This window comes from Neopsephotus bourkii, unplaced genomic scaffold, assembly GCF_033783945.1.
Source record: "Neopsephotus bourkii isolate Nb327-2 ecotype Australia unplaced genomic scaffold, CSIRO-AGI_Nbou_v1 NB_580, whole genome shotgun sequence".
In the NCBI taxonomy this organism is placed as follows: Eukaryota; Metazoa; Chordata; class Aves; order Psittaciformes; family Psittacidae; genus Neopsephotus; species Neopsephotus bourkii.
This window is the reverse complement of record NW_026901081.1, coordinates 1,713,006-1,730,552: the sequence shown is the minus strand read 5'-3', so window position 1 is coordinate 1,730,552 and position 17,547 is coordinate 1,713,006. Positions and strand designations below refer to the sequence as shown.

At 45.6% G+C, this 17,547-nt stretch overlaps 1 long non-coding RNA gene across 1 annotated transcript in view; it reads left to right on the top strand.

Moving 5' to 3' along the window:
- LOC133211166 (uncharacterized) overlaps window positions 1–15,732 on the top strand; it is a 39,356-nt gene extending 23,624 nt beyond the window's left edge. Inside the window, exons 2-3 of the long non-coding RNA XR_009725141.1 lie at window positions 13,711–13,812; window positions 15,398–15,732. This is a non-coding gene — a long non-coding RNA (uncharacterized LOC133211166). The remainder of the gene's footprint in view (window positions 1–13,710; window positions 13,813–15,397) is intronic.
- The last annotated feature ends 1,815 nt before the right edge of the window (window positions 15,733–17,547 follow it).

Sequence of the window (17,547 nt, the reverse complement as noted above, 5' to 3'; positions counted from 1 at the left end):
TTTTGATGGTGGCTACTTCTTCTACCTTGCTTTGGGATGGTGGAGGGCTCTGGATCAGTGTTGTTTAGAAGATACTGTCAGTTTTCATACCTCACCTATTCAGGTGTGATGGGTGATACCGGACTAAAGCACCCACATTGCTCTTACTCCTCCAGATCTCTTGATACTTCGCACCTTTCTGTGGCAGGATGTTGTCCCTAGTTTGGAAGAATAATGGATACCACTGGGCTCTGAGCTGAATTACATCATCTGGGTTAACTAAAACAATACTCCAAAAAAGCACTCGTCATGTTCCCATGATAGAGCAGGGTGAGATTTACATCAGATGACGAGATGGCTCTGCAACGCCAAAGGCCCAGAGCCACTCAGTATTAACTCGCCTTTGCTTCCATGAGTGCATTTGGCTTCAGTGGAAATCAAGAGCTGAAATGCCTTCCTGGAGGTGGGCCAAGATTGCTATTTTATCACGATCCCCTCTTGCTTGTCCCTGTAGAACTATAGGATTGCTGGGGGGCGAAGGGGGAGACAATGCATTTTCTTGTCACTGATGAAAAAGGAAATTGTTTTAACTGGGCACAGAGAAAAAGAAAACTCTTTTCTCCCTGTGGTAACAATAAAATGTTCTTAGGCATTTCCTCATTGATACTGCAGCATCAAGCAAGCATCAGTGGGGCTCCGCGGGTTCATAACCCAACAGCATTTGGCGTCATGCAGGTTCTGTGGATCTCTTCCAGGTTTTTGCTACCACAAAGAGTCAGATTCCCGACCCAGCTTCAAGGGATGGTGATTAAGGGAAGTGTTTCCTAAAAGAGAATATATATTTTACACTTTTTTTGCTATAACTTATCAGATCAACTAATTCCCGCACCCAGTTCTTGTGTATCACTGTTCATACATACCTTTTACCAGCTGGTACCTAAGTAGCTGATCAATGTACATTCTCGTTACTTGAACTAATGTTTCTTTATGCAATGAGGATCCCTAATATGTTGCATGTGGTTTCCATTTGGGGCTTTTTGGGATCTTTTCCAGGAAGTTTCAGGTCATTACCTCAAACCTTCCTCAGCTGAAAACGGATTGAGGTAATAACCCACAATATCCTGGAGGAGGGTGGAAAATAACAAAGAAAGGAAAAGAGAGAAAGAAAAATTCCTATAATGCATTGAAGACAAGAGAATGAAAATTGCATGCAGGATAGATAGAAGGAATGTGGCCTTTGGCCCTCCAGCAAAGGTGTCATAAAATGTGCTGGATTGAAGCAATATGTCAAAACGCAAGATCTTGGGCAAGGAAAACAAACTGCACAAACCCCAAACCACTGGGACCACCGCAAAGTGGTCGGTCTGATCCCCAGCCCCTGCTCGTCTTTCACCTACCAGAGCTGAACGTTAATTAGTTAAGAGGTTTCCTTGGAATTCATTGGAATAATGACTGGATTTTTTAAGATGAAAGAGAAGCAGAATGCACCGTGTGCTAAGAAACCACTTGAAAAGCTTCTGGCGTGATGGGGGTGGCTCAAAAAGATCACAACGAATCACTAGCACAGGAAGGTCAGTTTGAAGTTTAACTTATCTGAGTTCATTCTCCATCACAGCTGACACTATACCTCACTCTATTCACTCGTTTTTCCTCTCCCCATCTGAAAATTGCCTTGACTACAGGAAGTACCATTTACATCCACTTTGTGTTTTCTGGTTGGGAGCCAGATATCTACTGACTAAGCTAACTGACCCCAGGCTTGGTCCAAAATTGTTCAGCACCTACAGCCCTTTTTGAGGTGGGGAAAGGACTGCCTTGCATGGCCTTGGAGGGAAGGGGGTGTTTTTATAGCCCCAACACAAGCAAATGGCTTTAAAAGTGTTCTTTTCCAAAGGACTGAACACTAAATGCTCTTCCTGTTTTCACCTATGGTTAGGAGTGCTCAATGATTTTGATGACCAACAGTGGGTGCTCTGGGTATTTTGTGAAGCTTTAACTCAAAAACTATCTGCAAAGCTCTTTCAGGTGAGATCTGAAATGGTCTATTTAAAATGGTAGAGAAGGAAGCCTCCCTGCGTGGAAAACTATTGGTGGCAATGTGAGTGGAAGAGGCTGCATCAAAGCAGCTTTGGAAGTGGCTGAAACTACTGACTCTGCCAAAGGATGGATGGAGCTGTTCTCCTTTGTTACCTTGTTTTTGTGTTGCTAGCCTGATGGAGTGAAAATGATTCCTTTTACTTGAAAGGATAGGGCTAGCTGGCTGGATGTTGAGGGACATGACAGGAGTTCCTAAATCCCCCTCAATTCATCTACAGCTGGTATCCTCTGAGTGTTCATTAAAGCATTAAAGCAACACCATGTCAACAGGTAGAGGTGAGGATTGATTTTTACCCTGCAAATCTCATATTTCCAAAGCATCAAGCTGGCTCTGGGTATCTACATCAGAAGCCTTTCTGGGGACCTTGTTTCAGTAGGTATTGAATAACCCATGTTAGAAGCAGGTTCCACATTGCCTGCCCCTCCACCAGTCAAAGTTCAGTTTGAAGCCCTTTTTCTCTATTTTTGTAAAGCAAATATCACATCCAGCCAAGCACTGCTCTTTCATCTGTGGCTCTGAAGTGATGGGAATTGAGGGACTGAGCTCCAAAGCACTAAGGATCTACACACTGCTAAACGCTTGAAAAGATGCCTCTCCCTTCTCCACTCCTAGTCCAAACCATCTTTACAGCTAATACATTTTCTTAACATCAACAAGTAACTGCTATAGCATTCCTGTACATCAAGGACCAACATCTTAGAGCTTTCTAAGACTTGAGACAAAAGACAGTGTTTTGTATCCAAGGACAGCACACGTTTCCTTCCTCTTCTCATTCCTCCTGTATTTTAAGGTGCTTGTGTGTGTCATCACCTGCCAGTACTGTCCAGCACAACCATCCAAAATTCCATGAGCCCACCCTAGGAAGTAATGAAATCAACAGGAGATTCAGGAGGTGTTTCTGGGACAAGACACATATTGCTTTTGCTTTGTCTTCTGGTTTCTACGGAGCATCAACTGGCTCCAGACTGATTTTGTACCTCTGGCATTTGGACTGCTTAGACATCCATTTCCATTTGTGATGAGTGATTCCTACAACCGGTTGCATTGATGATGCCTCCAGGAGATACTCCTATTGACAGAGGATCTTTTAAACCACTCCTTGCTTCTCATTTAAGGCTCATTGCTCCAGAAATTAAGCTCTTTATTCTCTTTAAATGCAAGATTATATTTCAGGACATCTCTCCACTTGCTCATCATGGGCTTTAGGAATACTACAGAATAGCACTGAATTCACACATAAAAACATAGTGAGAACAGCTAAAAACATTTTCCAGATTGAGCACTGTGCATGGTAGATTTGAAAAGAAAAAGAATATTTGGAGGGTGTGGGATATTCTATATTTTGGACCAAAAGGAGAAGGTTTTTCTGTTGTGTGATGCATGCTCTTAGAAATTAAAAAAAGAAGCCTCTATCTCTGGTTCTGGATCCTTTCAGCAACTGTAATGAAATCCACACGCTTGTGACTACAATCTGAATCCAGAAACATGCCAAAAAGCCTGCAGACAAACCAGTTTTCGATTAATAAACAGTTTTAGATCATAGTGTAACTCCAGGAGGGAATATTAGCTCATCTGACCTGTATATTGTAGGCTTTTTAATGGTACCCAGTTATCTGTATATTAAGCCCAGCAATTTGTGTTTGACCGCAGCTCATCCTGAGTAAAGAAACCTGTCTGTTTTCAAAGACACAAGAGACATCTTCCACTTCCTTTGGTGCCTTTTTCCAGCACTGATTGCACTTACTTCCACATGTCCATGCTTTATAATCTAAATTTGTCATGCCTTGTCTATGAGACATCTGCTCACATTAGCTTTGCTCGTTCTCCACTGCATGAGAGCCCACTTCTGTTCTACTCTACAAGATGCCTTACATGGAAATCAAGTCACACTTCGGTTAGTTTCTTGATGGCTAAGCAGATTGAGTAGTTGAATTTCTCACTATATGATATTTCCATTTTCTCTTGTTTTTTTTCAGCATCATAAACATAAATTCTATGCTAACTCCAACCATCTCTAGAAGTTGGACATCTACACTACATAAGTTTTCCAGGTCCTTTTTTGGTGCTGGGTTCATCTCCAAATGGGACGATTTTTGTCTGCCTTGGCTGTCTATGATTAGTAGTGCAAGTCAACACATTTGCCTGCTATATGACTAAAGTCTGTTGGGATAAAACCTCACTCCTGAGGCTTGAAGAAATGCCCTGCAGGCCTGAAAAGAACAGGTAATGAAGAAAATGCTTTGTAGTGAGAGGTTTAAACCTGGTCTGGGGATGATCCTACGTATCTGCTGTTCGATAGAGAAAAGCCTGCAAAGCTCAAACAAGTCATCTCCCCATTCTTGCTCACCAGCACCTTTCCTGTTCCTCAGATGGAAAGGAGCAAAGCTGAACCAGAGATATGAAACCTTTCTCTTCCAGTTTGAGTTACTTCAAAAGTGACTATCAGAATAATGCCCAAAAAAGAGGAAATAATTTATCCTCTCTTCCAGTTCTTCACTCATCCTCTTTCTCCTCTGCACCCTTTTCCAGTTTGCTTGACAGACAACAGATTTGTCAGAAACTACCACAAAGGCTCACACTACATTTGTTGAAAACCCCAGATCTTCAGACAACCAGAATCAGTCCTGAACCCAATATAATCAGGACTGCAAGCCCCAGAAGTGCCTCAGTCTTGCCTAGGCAGACCTTTCCTCATGAACAAGGCAGCTTTGAGATGAGGTAACGTCTGAGGACAAGTTGTGTTGGGTTTGTGTAATGAGGTTTTGGTAGCAAGGGGTTACAAGGGTGGGCTCCATGAGAAGCTGCTAGAAGTTTCCCTCATGTCCAATAGAGGCAATGCGAGATGGACTCACAACTGACCAATGCCAAGGCCATCAGTAATGGTGGCAGTACCTATGGGAGAACATGCTTAGGAAGGGGAGAAAGTGGAGGACTGTCTCCTGTGGGAATGACCCCACACTGGAGCAGGGGAAGAGTGTGAGGAAGGAGCAGCAGAGAAAATGTATGATGAACTGACCACAATCCCCATTGCTGTTGGGTGGGAGGGGGCGTGGAATTCAGGAGTGAAGCTGAGCCTGGGAAGAAGTGAGGGGTGGAGGAAAGTGTTTTAAGATCTGGTTAAAAGCTTTACTTGTCATTATCTTATTCTGATTTGATTGGCAATAAACGAAACTCATTTCCCCTAAATTCCCTAATTTTCCATGATGGAAATTAGTGAATGATCTCTCCCTGCCCTTTATTTTGACCCACAGGCCTTTCGTTCTCTCTTCTCTCCCCTATCCAGTTGAAGAGGGGAGTGATAGAGTAGCTATTATGGGCACTTGACATAAGCACAAAGTGGTGACTTCTTGACCAGGAAGGTCTTTGTGAAGAGAAGCATCGGAGCACCACAGTTCCCAGTGACCTTCTGCAGTCCTTATGGCCCAAACACTGTGTGCTGAGAGCTACCCAGTGGTTTTGGTGCATCCACAAAGGTCACCTGCTGACATCTAACAGCCTATATATAAGCAATGGGGAGAGATGGGGCTTTCTAAACTCATGATCCTGACAAACATGCCTTCTGGGGTATCCCCAGTACATGACCCTGAAGGGGTATCATTCTTCAGTCTTTCCTTTGCAAACTCAGCCCTTTGTAAGGAGACCCCTGAAACCAACTCAGGCTCCCCCTACACTGAGAGGACCTATCCATCTGCCTTCACTCATCTTAAAGTACTCTTAAGCAATGTGTTTCCCTTCGTGGTCTGTGTAACACAGTATTATTTCCTTCTTCATGTGTTTCTGCTCCTTCCCTGGTGTATCCCTTTATTTGTTTATTGAATTATCATTTGAACTTGCTTCTGCTTCTTTTCAGAGACCTCCAAATTATTCTTCCTATGCTAATCTTCACCTTCCTTTCAGGCCCCACGTTGGCCTGTGCTGCCCTTTAAGCCTACTGAGGCTTAACAGCGGTGGATTGAAATTGCAAACTCTTCCAACTCTTCCTAGTTTTTCTGCAGTAAAATTCTCCATGCATTTTAAGATCCCAATCACGATTCCTTTGGGCGTTTTACATTCCCTCCGAGTCAGCTGAGCAGAGGTCAAGAACATTTAGTATTGCCTCTTCCAGCGTTTCATTCCTCCCATGCTTTGCGAATCCAGCAGAGTTGTGATTCTTTGTCTGAGATGTTCTGCCTTCACATCATCCCTTTTGCTCTTACCTACAGCTTTAGACCAGAACTTGGTTATTACCCAAGTGGCGCCACGCACAACTGCTTCTACATCAACACACCCTTGCTAGCAATCAGCACCCTCTCTTGCTCTCCTCTGAGTTTAAATTGATTTAAGTCATTCAACTTTCAGTCTTCTCTTATACTTTCTGTCATCTGAGTGCCATTTTCTTTTATGACTACAGTCTCAGAGGAGACCAGAAATAGCCCATAAACCATCATTTTTGGCACTTTGGTACTTCCTTCGGTCCAAGTCCTTGGCAAACAATATAATTCAAGCTTCAGCATGAATGTCCAGTCCACTTACATCAAATAGAGTTTGCTGCAACATGAGCTAACTTTCTTCTGTGGATATTTCAATCCTATGTGCTGTGACAGGAGCTGGCAGAAGTTATCTGTATCATTTAATATTTATATTGCTGTATTGGCCTGAAGTCCCTGCTAGGACCCATCCATATGGATGTTTGGCAAACTTGAGCTGATGTGAAGCCTGTTGAACTCAGAGTCTTCCAGTGACATCCAATGCCAGTTCCATAAATGCTAAAAAGCACAATAACAGATCTGGGCAGGAGATGCACAGATATAGGTGCCTTTTCATTCACTGGTCCCTTTCATTTACACAAGAGAACAAATATTTAGCTGATAACATCCCATCTAACATGATACTTTGCTCCTGAAGGTCACCAGCTTTACATCTTCATTCAGCTATGAACATTGCAATACCATCTTAGAGTAAGAGCTGCTGAATCTGGTAGCCTGATAAGGATGAGTCTGCTGTAATCCCATGTCCCCATGGTCCCCACATCCAGCACTGCCACATATACACAGTACGTATGTGTGTACCTACATAAACATTTCTGTCTTTGGGGAGCTACAGCCCTGACAGTTGACCTTGGTGACATTGAAGTTATGGAGCAGAACATCTTGACTGCCACCATGTGGCATGTACAAGACAACCAGGTGATCAAGCCCAGTCACCATGAGCTTATGAAAGACAGGTCCTGCTTGACTAACCTGATCTCCTTCTAGGACAAGGTGACCCACTTAGTGGATGAGGGAAAGATACTGTCTACCTATGCTTCAGTAAAACCTATGGTCTGAGCAGCATCTGACCACCACATCTGAGGGTCTGCCCTGTAGTTGGCTTGGATTCCCAGTTCCCTCCAGATGCCAGCTTGCCTTGGACTCTCCAGTATCTGTCCTAGCATTATGGCCACTCTTATACTTGGCTTCCAAGCTTCTCCTCCCTCTCTCCACCTTTGGTCTTTTCCCTTAAACATAATGTTAAACTTGCACAACCCCAAGGGCTTCTTTTTCCTCAGCATCTCATGAGTCTCACAAACTGCAGGCTGTGATCTCCCTCAGTCTGCAAGGAGACCTCGTTGTCTCCTTTCTTGGGTGGTTTCACATAAGGACTATGGGTTTCACGTCAGGACCATGAGTGTCACAGCAGTAACATGGGCTGATCCTCCTCTTTATGGCAGTAACAAAGGTGGTCCTGCATTTTCTCCCCCTGAGATGGTTGATCTGCTTCTCTGAGCCTGAAAAGATGAGCCTAAGAAATGAATGTGACAGGCATGTTGGTCACTGTTGGACCATGTAGAAGTTCATGTATGTGGACAGAAGCAGGAAAACCTACCCATGGTCTAGTGTGAGGTGTCCCTGCCCGTGGCAGGGGGCTGGAACTGGATGATCTTCAGGTTCTTTCCAACCCAAACCATTCCATGATTCTATGTGGGACAGTTTAAAACAACCAGGACAGCAAGGTGGCCCTGGGAAGCAAAGCTCTGGGTAGAGTTTGCATCCAACAGTGCCCTCACCTTCCTGTCAGTGGTGCCAATCCCTATCACATGTCTGGCAACCGCATTCACACAGATGAGGTTTCTGCACATAAAACAAACCAAGCCAGAGATCCTCTCTCTTGATAAAATCCCCAAACAAACAAAGCAACAAATCAAGGGAAAGAATTCTCTGGAACAGCAAAAAAGCAGGATCTCAGTTTTGTCCTGAAACTGAAATTTCCAGCCTCGGAAAAATCCAACAGAAACAGAAAAATTCCTTTAACCTTTGCAAAAATACGTTCCCTTTTGCCAGTAAAAGCCATTCCTTTGCAGCACCATTTGGATAATTTTCTTCTACATCTTGTTCATCTGTCACCTCATAGGCTTCAGATTTTGCTGTGTTTTCAGCGCTGGTCTGTATATAAGAAAAGGAGTGGGGGGAGAAAAAGGAGGCACAGATTTTGGCAGGAATCCCTGCCTGGAATGAATATAAAACCTTGTTTTATTTAAGTGATCTGGTTGTGAGAGAGAAAGAGAAGGGAAACAAATAAAGATAGGTTTTTTTTTTAAAGCGAGTGTGAAAGAAATTCCCCAGAGAGACAAATAAAGGACTTTTTTATTGCTAATAACACATGTTCTGGCTGGAGCTTTGCACGTTGTTAACCCACCTTGAAACCGGTGGGTTTAGTTGTTGGTTTGGGTTTGGTTTGGTGGGGTTTTGAAATCTCTCTCCTGGCTTTTGAATTGTTGCAGTAAGGAGGGAAAGATAATTAAAACCCCCAAAACCCAATGCACACCCCCCAAAACTCCATCTCCCTTCTTGCTGCTTGTTTGGATGAGGGGGTGATTTCATTCTGTCCCCTTGTTACATTACTATATCTCCCATCTGGACTGGGGTGGCCTTATGTCAGCTTGTGCATGTATACTTGGGATGCGGTGGGATGGGACGGGATAGGACGGGATGGGGTGGGATGGGATGGATGAATGGATGGTTTCAGCAGCTGTCGTCTTGGTGGTTACCATTTGCTTGACCTGGGTGGATTTAATCACATAGAGCAAAGGAAATGGGCTTTTATGAAAGAGGAAAATAAAATTGCAAAGGAAATAAAAAGGAAAGGTCAAATAGATTCTGGCATTAACTCTGCTCCCCACTTGCATTTGCCAACACATAGTACATAATGCATCAGTTTGGGACAGGGATGTACATAAACCTATATTTGAGCATGTCCTTGACCAATGAAGGACCATAGTGCATGGCTAAATGTTTTCTCAACATGGCCCAAATGCTCATGACCTATTTTGAGTGCAGTGTTGTGGGATGTCATCATGGAAGTGTGGTCAGCTGAGAGTCCTCAGATGCAGACCAAATGGATTTCCAATATTAGACAAAGAGAGAAATTAAAGCTCTGCCTTCCTTCTTGTGGTAGGATCTTCAGCATCATGGCTCTGGAAAGTGTGTGCAGATGAAAGTTAAATGGTAATAAAGAAGTTTCCTGTATTAGTGTTTCTCACTTTTGAAAGTGCAGTCTTCGAACAGGACATTACCAGTCCCTTCCCACAATGGACATAAGGTCTTCACCCAAAGCTGTCCTCACAAAGCACCTCTGCACCTCCTAGAGCACAGCCAGGCTCTAAATCTGGCATTGACTCCCATCTTCCTTCCTCCATGCCTATGTCCTCCTCTGATGGCATTCTTCTCACCCATGGTGACCCCAGATTTCAAACCCTGCTCCCAGCCCACTCTGCCATCTGCTGACCATCTCTTTGTTAGACATACAGTCCCCCTATACAATCTATAAGGTCCCATAACAGGACCTGCTTTCACCCATAGAGTCATAGAATCACAGAATGGTTTGGGTTGGAAAGGACCTTAAGACCATCCAGTTCCAACCCCCTGCCATGGGCAGGGACACCTCACACTAAACCATGGCACCCAAGGCTCTGTCCAACCTGGCCTTGAACACCGCCAGGGATGGAGCATTCACAACTTCCTTGGGCAACCCATTCCAGTGCCTCACCACCCTCACACTAAAGAACTTCTTCCTTATATCCAATCTAAACATCCCCTGTTTAAGTTTTAACCCGTTACCCCGTGTCCTATCACTACAGTCCATCCTGGAAGCAACTCCTACCCTCTGTTTTCCCAGGAATGAACACCTCAAGTGTCACCCAGAAGAATGTGTGTCCCTGTTTGGACAAGCGGATGCTGTTCTACTGCCTTTGCCCATTTACCAAAAAAATCCCACAAGGTCAGTCCAAGGTGAGCCATGCAGCTGATGGACTCCAGGAGCTATATTCATTGCTCAGAGCAGGAAGGTTCAGATCAATATACAGGAGTTGCAGTGCTTTTCTAACCCATACTCCTTCCCCCTAAGCGTTTCTGAGCTCTACCCTATACTACTTCACATCCTTCAACCCCGCTTTTCCCAGCTCCACAAGGATTTCCCTGAGCAGGATCTGCCAAACCAGGACGGTGTCTCTGTGATGATGACAAACATCTGGGAGAGCACGAAGGGAAGAGGCTGCCAAATTCTCCCTCTTGTGATTTGAAGGAGACTTGGCCTTCTCCCTACCATAACCCAGAGCTTTCTCTGGGTGGTGAAAGTGACAGCAGACATTCAGACAGGGCCCTGTCCTCTCTTACCCCAAAGGTACCTCATACACTCAACACTCTGCTGTCAGATTGAGGTCAAAATCACTGAAAAGCTGAACCCAGAGGTATCCAATTCTTGTCTAGACCACCAAAGAACTGGGCTACATGAAGAGCAGTGACACTGATGTGCTGCCTTGAGGGTCCCCATCCAGACATGCTGTATCTCCCAGCTGTGGCCAAGAAGACACTGTCCCACCATATTTCCCAACCCACGTCCTGAGACATTTCTGTCTCACATAGAAACATAGAACCATAGAATGGTTTGGGTTGGAAAGGACCTTAAGATCATCCAGTTCCAACCCCCCTGCTATGGGCAGGGACACCTCACACTAAACCATGGCACCCAAGGCTCTGTTCAACCTGGCCTTGAGCACTGCCAGGGATGGAGCATTCACAACTTCACTGGGCACCCTGTGCCAGCACCTCAGCACCGTCAGGGAACAATTTCTTCCTTATATCCAACCTGAACTTCCCCTGTGTTAGTTTGAACCCATTCTCTCTTGTCCTATTGCTACACGATGGACATGGAGTTACCAATGAAGTTTTAGGATATAGGAACACAAGGCAGAAAGGAATTTCTTCCCAAGAAGGAAAGGGACATCATTTCTCCATGTCACACAGCAGGAGACCAAAGAGGACATGGTGTAGCCTCTTTCCCGCTTCACACAGCCAGGTTTTCTAACATGGGAAAGCCAACCCCTTCATGCCATTTTTGTGAGCAAAAACTTTCACCCTCCCATCAAACACCATCCCATAAAGGTACCAAGAGCTAGAAGCAGGCAGAGGGAGATTTTAAGCCAACCCACCAGCAAATAACTCAGTCCTTAAACTGAAGAAGGGACTTTGGTTAATTGCATTGCTCCTCAGCCATTCATCTGCAAGGGGATTTCTCACTTAACCTGGTGGCTTATTCTGGGGCCTGAGGGATTGTTTGTGGCATTTTGCCCACTGAGCTCTTTGCAAATGGCTTTCTGGAGAGGCAAAAGTCAGGGGGAAAAATCATTCCTCTCCATTTCTCAGCAGGAAAAGCCAGGGATGATCAATGGACAAACCTCTGCAGTGTTCTGCCAGGCTGGCTGGGGTCAGCAACCCCAGAGGATGCAGCACAGCTACTGTCTTGCTATGCCTTCATTTTCTCTCTCCAGTCGACAGCAGACAAAACACAGGGCTTCTGAAGCTGACAGCCAGCCAAAGGGCTGCTTCTTCCACTGCTGGAAAGGCTCTGACTACATCAAGAGCCATAGGTTAACCTTAGACATTGTTAAACACCTCAAAACCCTAATACATCAGGACCCAAGGGTCATAACATAATGGTCATCCATGTCTCAGGGTTAGCCCTTCCACACTACTACTACTACGACTACAACAACAACAACAACAACAACTACTACTACTACTACTACTACTACTACTACTACTGAATTGCACTCTGAATTTATGGCAGCAAGCCAAGTTACCTTTCATCTTTCTGAAGTGTTCATGTCACTTTTCATCTGTCCCAGCCACAAAATGAAGTGTGACAACCCAAGTCTTGTGTTTTAAGCCACAAATAGGTGCTCAAGTAATGCAGTTGCCTTCATCCTGCATGAGACACCCCTATGGGAGCTCCTTCTCATCATGGTTTGCATCACTCCAGACAGGATTGCTTGTCTTTGCAGTCATGAGCTTTAGGTCATCACTGCTTGAACTAGAAGTTTCCATTTTGGTCCATAAATCCAAGCCAAAACCGTAACTTGTCCCTTTCTTAAGATCTCCTGTGTAACTCCTCACTGTGATCCCATGGGAGAGAGAAGCGTAATTGTCCTACATTCAGCTCTGGGGTCCCAAACAGAAGAAGGACGTGGAGCTGTTGGAGCGAGGCCAGAGGAGGCCATGGAGCTGCTGCGAGGGCTGGAGCAGCTCTGCTCTGGAGCCAGGCTGAGAGAGCTGGGCTGGGGCAGCCTGGAGAAGAGAAGGCTCCTCAAGGGGAGACCTGAGAGCAGCTCCAGTGCCTAAAGGGGCTGCAGGAAAGCTGGAGAGGGGCTTGGGACAAGGGCCTGTAGGGACAGGCCAAGGGGAATGGCTTGAACCTGCCCGAGGGGAGACTGAGCTGAGCTCTTAGGCAGAAGCTCTTCCCTGTGAGGGTGCTGAGGCGCTGGCACAGGGTGCCCAGAGAAGCTGTGGCTGCCCCATCCCTGGCAGTGCTCAAGGCCAGGTTGGACACAGGGGCTTGGAACAAGCTGCTCTAGCGGAAGCTTCAGGGTCCCTTCCAGCCCAAACCAATCTGGGATTCTATGAAACTGAGACAGAAAAGGTAAAGAAATCTGAAAAAATCCCTGGAAATGCTCTGGGGTACTTGGTTCCTTTTATTTCATTAGAGAGGTGCCAATACAAATGAAACCTGCTGGTTACTCAGCTCCTTTGAAGTTTAAGCTATGTCACTGGGGGGGTCCTACCTCTTAAGCTTCCAGCTTTGAACATTCTTGCTTCATTGACACATCCATGGCTGAACAGGGAACCGTCAGAGCAAGCAGGAGCTCCTGACTCCCACACCATGGTGTGCAGATCAGAGCATCCTGCATCCATTCTGCAGCCAAAGCTGCACCTCCTTCCCAGCTGTCCACCCTCTGCAAAGCAATGGGAATTGCTTGTAAATCTGAGCCTTGCATTTGGCCTGACACCCATTGAACTGGAGTGCTGACTCCAAAGAACACTCTTATGGCTGGAAAGACAGCTTTCCTAACCATTTCCAGTGAGGACACTGGTGAAAGTGAAACTCAATACAAAGCAGATGCTGCTCATAACCAAATCCCCCAGATGATATTATCTCATCTCACAGCCAGTAGCTTTTATTTGTTGGTGATGCTCCGGTGTTCTTCTCCTTTCCTTGTTTTCCCTGTAGATCAATAACCATGTCTTATCCCTGTTTTCTCTTAGATAGAAGCCAGTTACCTTACTTCAGACACAAAATGTGTATTTCCATCCTCACCTTTTCCCTCTCCTCCTTGCTTGCAGTCATCCTCCAGCAGTTTGGCTACTGCATTTTCTGATCTCCTTATACCATTGCGGCAATAATGATGCTCCTGCCCCTGCAACCACCATGAATAAAATATAGAAGTGAGTTTAGAAACTTACATAGCAAATACACGGGGAATTTGGAGCGTTACATTAGTGACTTAATGCCTTTAAGGTGAATTTGGCGAGTCTTTGAAGGCTATTTACCTGTGCACTTGAACTTTGGCTTTCTTCCTCTCTTCATGTCTCCCAGGCATAGATATCACCTCATAAACATCTCACACCACAGCAAAGATTTCTTTTCATACAGCAAAACACCCGGAAGACACGTGTGACCTCACACCTCGCTTTCGGCAGGGGTATTCATGCAATCAGGTTTTCATGCAGACTGAAGCAGGGGTAAGGATAGCATTTAATGAAGCGCATCACATATACAGCCTCTTAGACCGTCTTGTTATCATGCCCAGCTAAGTCACTGGGCTCTGGTCCCTTGGCAGTAGATGCTGAGATGCTAGGAGTTTCCCAGTTGAAGCTGGGCAGCCCGGCATCCCATCATCTGGGTCTGCAGTGTCTCCAGTCATCTCAAACCTTGTGCTTTGCCTCATGCAATCAAGCCTGGTTTCAAAAGTCTTGGTACCATTCTCTGGTCCAAGCCATCCTAACATGAAGAGGGAGGGAAATATCTTTCCTCTCCCCAAAGAGTGAGATCTTTGGGATTTTGGCCAGCAGCTCAGGGAGGGGATCCTGCCCCTCTGCTGTGCCCTGGGGAGACCCCTCCTGCAGCCCTGATCCAGCTCTGGGGCAGGAGCACAAGAGGGACGTGGAGCTGTTGGAGCGAGGCCAGAGGAGGCCATGGAGCTGCTGCGAGGGCTGGAGCAGCCCTGCTCTGGAGCCAGGCTGAGAGAGCTGGGCTGGGGCAGCCTGGAGAAGAGAAGGCTCCTGAAGGGGAGACCTTAGAGCAGCTCCAGTGCCTAAAGGGCTGCAGGAAAGCTGGAGAGGGGCTTGGGACAAGGGCCTGTAGGGACAGGCCAGGGGGGTATGGGTTTAAACTTAAACAAGGGAGATTTAGATTGGATATTAGAAACCTGCTCTAGTGGAAGGTGGCCCTGCCCATGGCAGGGGTTGGAGCTGGATGAGCTTCAAGGTCCCTTCCAACCCATACAGTTATATGGTGCAGTGATTCTATGATGTGTGTCATCTTTGGAAGCTCTGGAGTTCTGGTTAAAGTACAGGGAGCACCCTAACCATGAAATCACTCTGGGAGGTATGGCATTGTGAAAAAGAGGAGGTTCACTAGGACCAGTCCTACACTATAAAGAAGCAGCCATCCAGACCAGTTCAAGATGCAGATGGGAAATGACTGTATCACGTGCAGAGCAGAGGATGCCTCCATGCCCATGGGCACTGCATTTTACCAGCTTGTTTAGATAGGGTCATGATAGACTCAGGTTAAAACTTGGGTTGAAAATCATTCCATCAGGAACTCCTTAGTCAATAACAACTTGCAGGGAATGGAAGGAGCCATTTCCAGCTACAAGTTCATGCAGGGAAACTGAGACCCAAAATATCTCAGTGTAGGGAGAAGGGTGCATCACCTTTTATCAGTATTCACAGCTGATTAATTGATTGAATGCTGAGGATATCCCACTTGACTTTGAACTTTTCTTTGTCTTATCTACACATCCAGTGCCTGCCAAAGGGGCATTTTTGTCTAACAGGGTTGCTGCTATGGGGGTCACATCTTAAAAGTGATGGCCAGAGGCGTTGATTGAAGAGACACAGCACAAGGTCCATGCCAGAAGGTTATCTGCTGCTGACACTGCCCCTGCAAGGCTTGTGCTCGAACCTTCCCCATCACCCACCGGACCTCTGCACTTCCCAGAATCATTGAGGACTTCTCATATTTGCAGTTGATTTGCCGACAATCTCCTCTTGCTCCAAACAAGCACAAATGAAAGGAGGAACCAAGTTCAGCCTGGATAGGCCATAAACCTGCTTCCACCAAAGGAAAACCTGTCCCGCAGGAATAACATTGTCCAGAGGAGGATGACTGATGAAAACTGAAATCTCCCTGGAGAGCCACTCCAAGTTTCTTTTTTATGCCCTTATCTTGCTATTAAAGGTGCTGTCTCACCCTGTGCTTGGTCTCCCATAGCTGAGCCTTTCTTCCAGACCCACATTAAGCTGCTCCTGGCAAATCCATCCCATCATTTCCTTTATGCCCTTCCTTTCTCAGGCTGTAACACAGAAAAGGTGTGTGTGCGTGGAGGTTTCCCATCAAAATATCCTCTGTCAAATGCACTTCACATGTAACGTTGCTGACACAAATCAGGGCTGGAGGAATGTCATTGAAGTCAATCCTTTTGTTTGGAAGGGGAAATCCAATAAATTCTCTGGCAGCTGGGTTGGGTGTTCAAGGATAGGGGTTTCTTTTCTATCTTTGCTTGTAATATCAGGCATTCTTCCAGCCCCATTCACCTCTAATGGCAATTTCTTCCTTTTACACCTTTTTCTGTTCCTTTCATGTTTTATTTTGGAGGCAAACACTAGCAAACAAACAAACAAAAAAAGCCCCACAAAAATCCTTTGGAACGTAATTGATGGACCCAAATGATTTAATTTGGCCTGGAAGCCACACTGAACAAACAAGTTCAAAAGACACCAGCGAAATCGGCGTTGACCCTTATAAATAGCTTAGTTGGAACAAAGCAAGGTTGGCAGAGACAGGCTCCTTGATGTTAGCCGAGGGTCTGTCCCACCTGATGCCGTGTTATTTTGCTTTCAAACAACATGTGAACAGACCACACAAGTACCAGGAGAGCTGGAGGGTGGCAGGGGATTAACTGCAAACAACCAGCCGGGGCCACTGATTTACACTCAGCAGCCTGAGCTGTGCCCTGCAATAGAGCAACAGAACACATGAGAACCAGCAGTGAGTGCTCACAGGCTATTAAAGGGGACACAAGGACCCCCCTCACACTGAATACCTCATTCTTTAATTACAACATGACAAGAGAAGTGACATGAGCCTATTATTTGGTTTTTAAGATCCTGTTCCCGTCTATAGCAGATGCATTTGTTCTGGGACGATTGACTGCGCTTTGTTTCTGCACTCAGCTTTTGCTCCTCTGCACCTGGGGTGCTCTTTCATTAGCAGTTTTGAGACTAATTTAGCCAAGTTTTGAATCCTTTCAAAGGGCAAATCTCTTGGCAAAAGTGTTTTTTTAAATAGATACCTCCTAAACTATCTGAAACTACCAATTATAGCACAGACATAATGAGTGGTTAAAGGGGAATATTCCCTGTGTCGCTTTGCAGTGCTCGTTTTCAGCTCACAAGGGGAATGCAGGCTGATCACCACCACTTTTCTTCTGGCTGGTTTCCAGTTGCCTTCACTTTCGTTTATATTCAGTTTCCACGTTTTCTATGGTTTCTCATAAGCTGGCTTAAGCAAGGCCACAAAATAAGGCCTGAAATTGCAAGTGAAGAAAGAACCACTGAGATACAGGAAAACGTAATAGCAAAATTACATGTGCCTGAGTTTCTTAGGGCTATAGTGACTTTATATGGTGTGGATAGCCATTCAGTGAACACATTATGCCAGCACTGCCCTAGAGAGCAGCAGTCCTTTGCTCCTCTTGCCATGGATCCTATCCCCTTATTCCTCCCCATTGGCTCTCTGGGGCCACCACAACCATTTATGTCATGACAGGGATTGATATTCCTGCAAAACAGCTTAGGAAGTCTCCATTTAAATAGAGCTTGGTTGCCTGACCTGGTGCAACACCCAGAACTGCTTGTTGTGGGGCAGGAGGTGGTGAGGTGACACCCCACAGT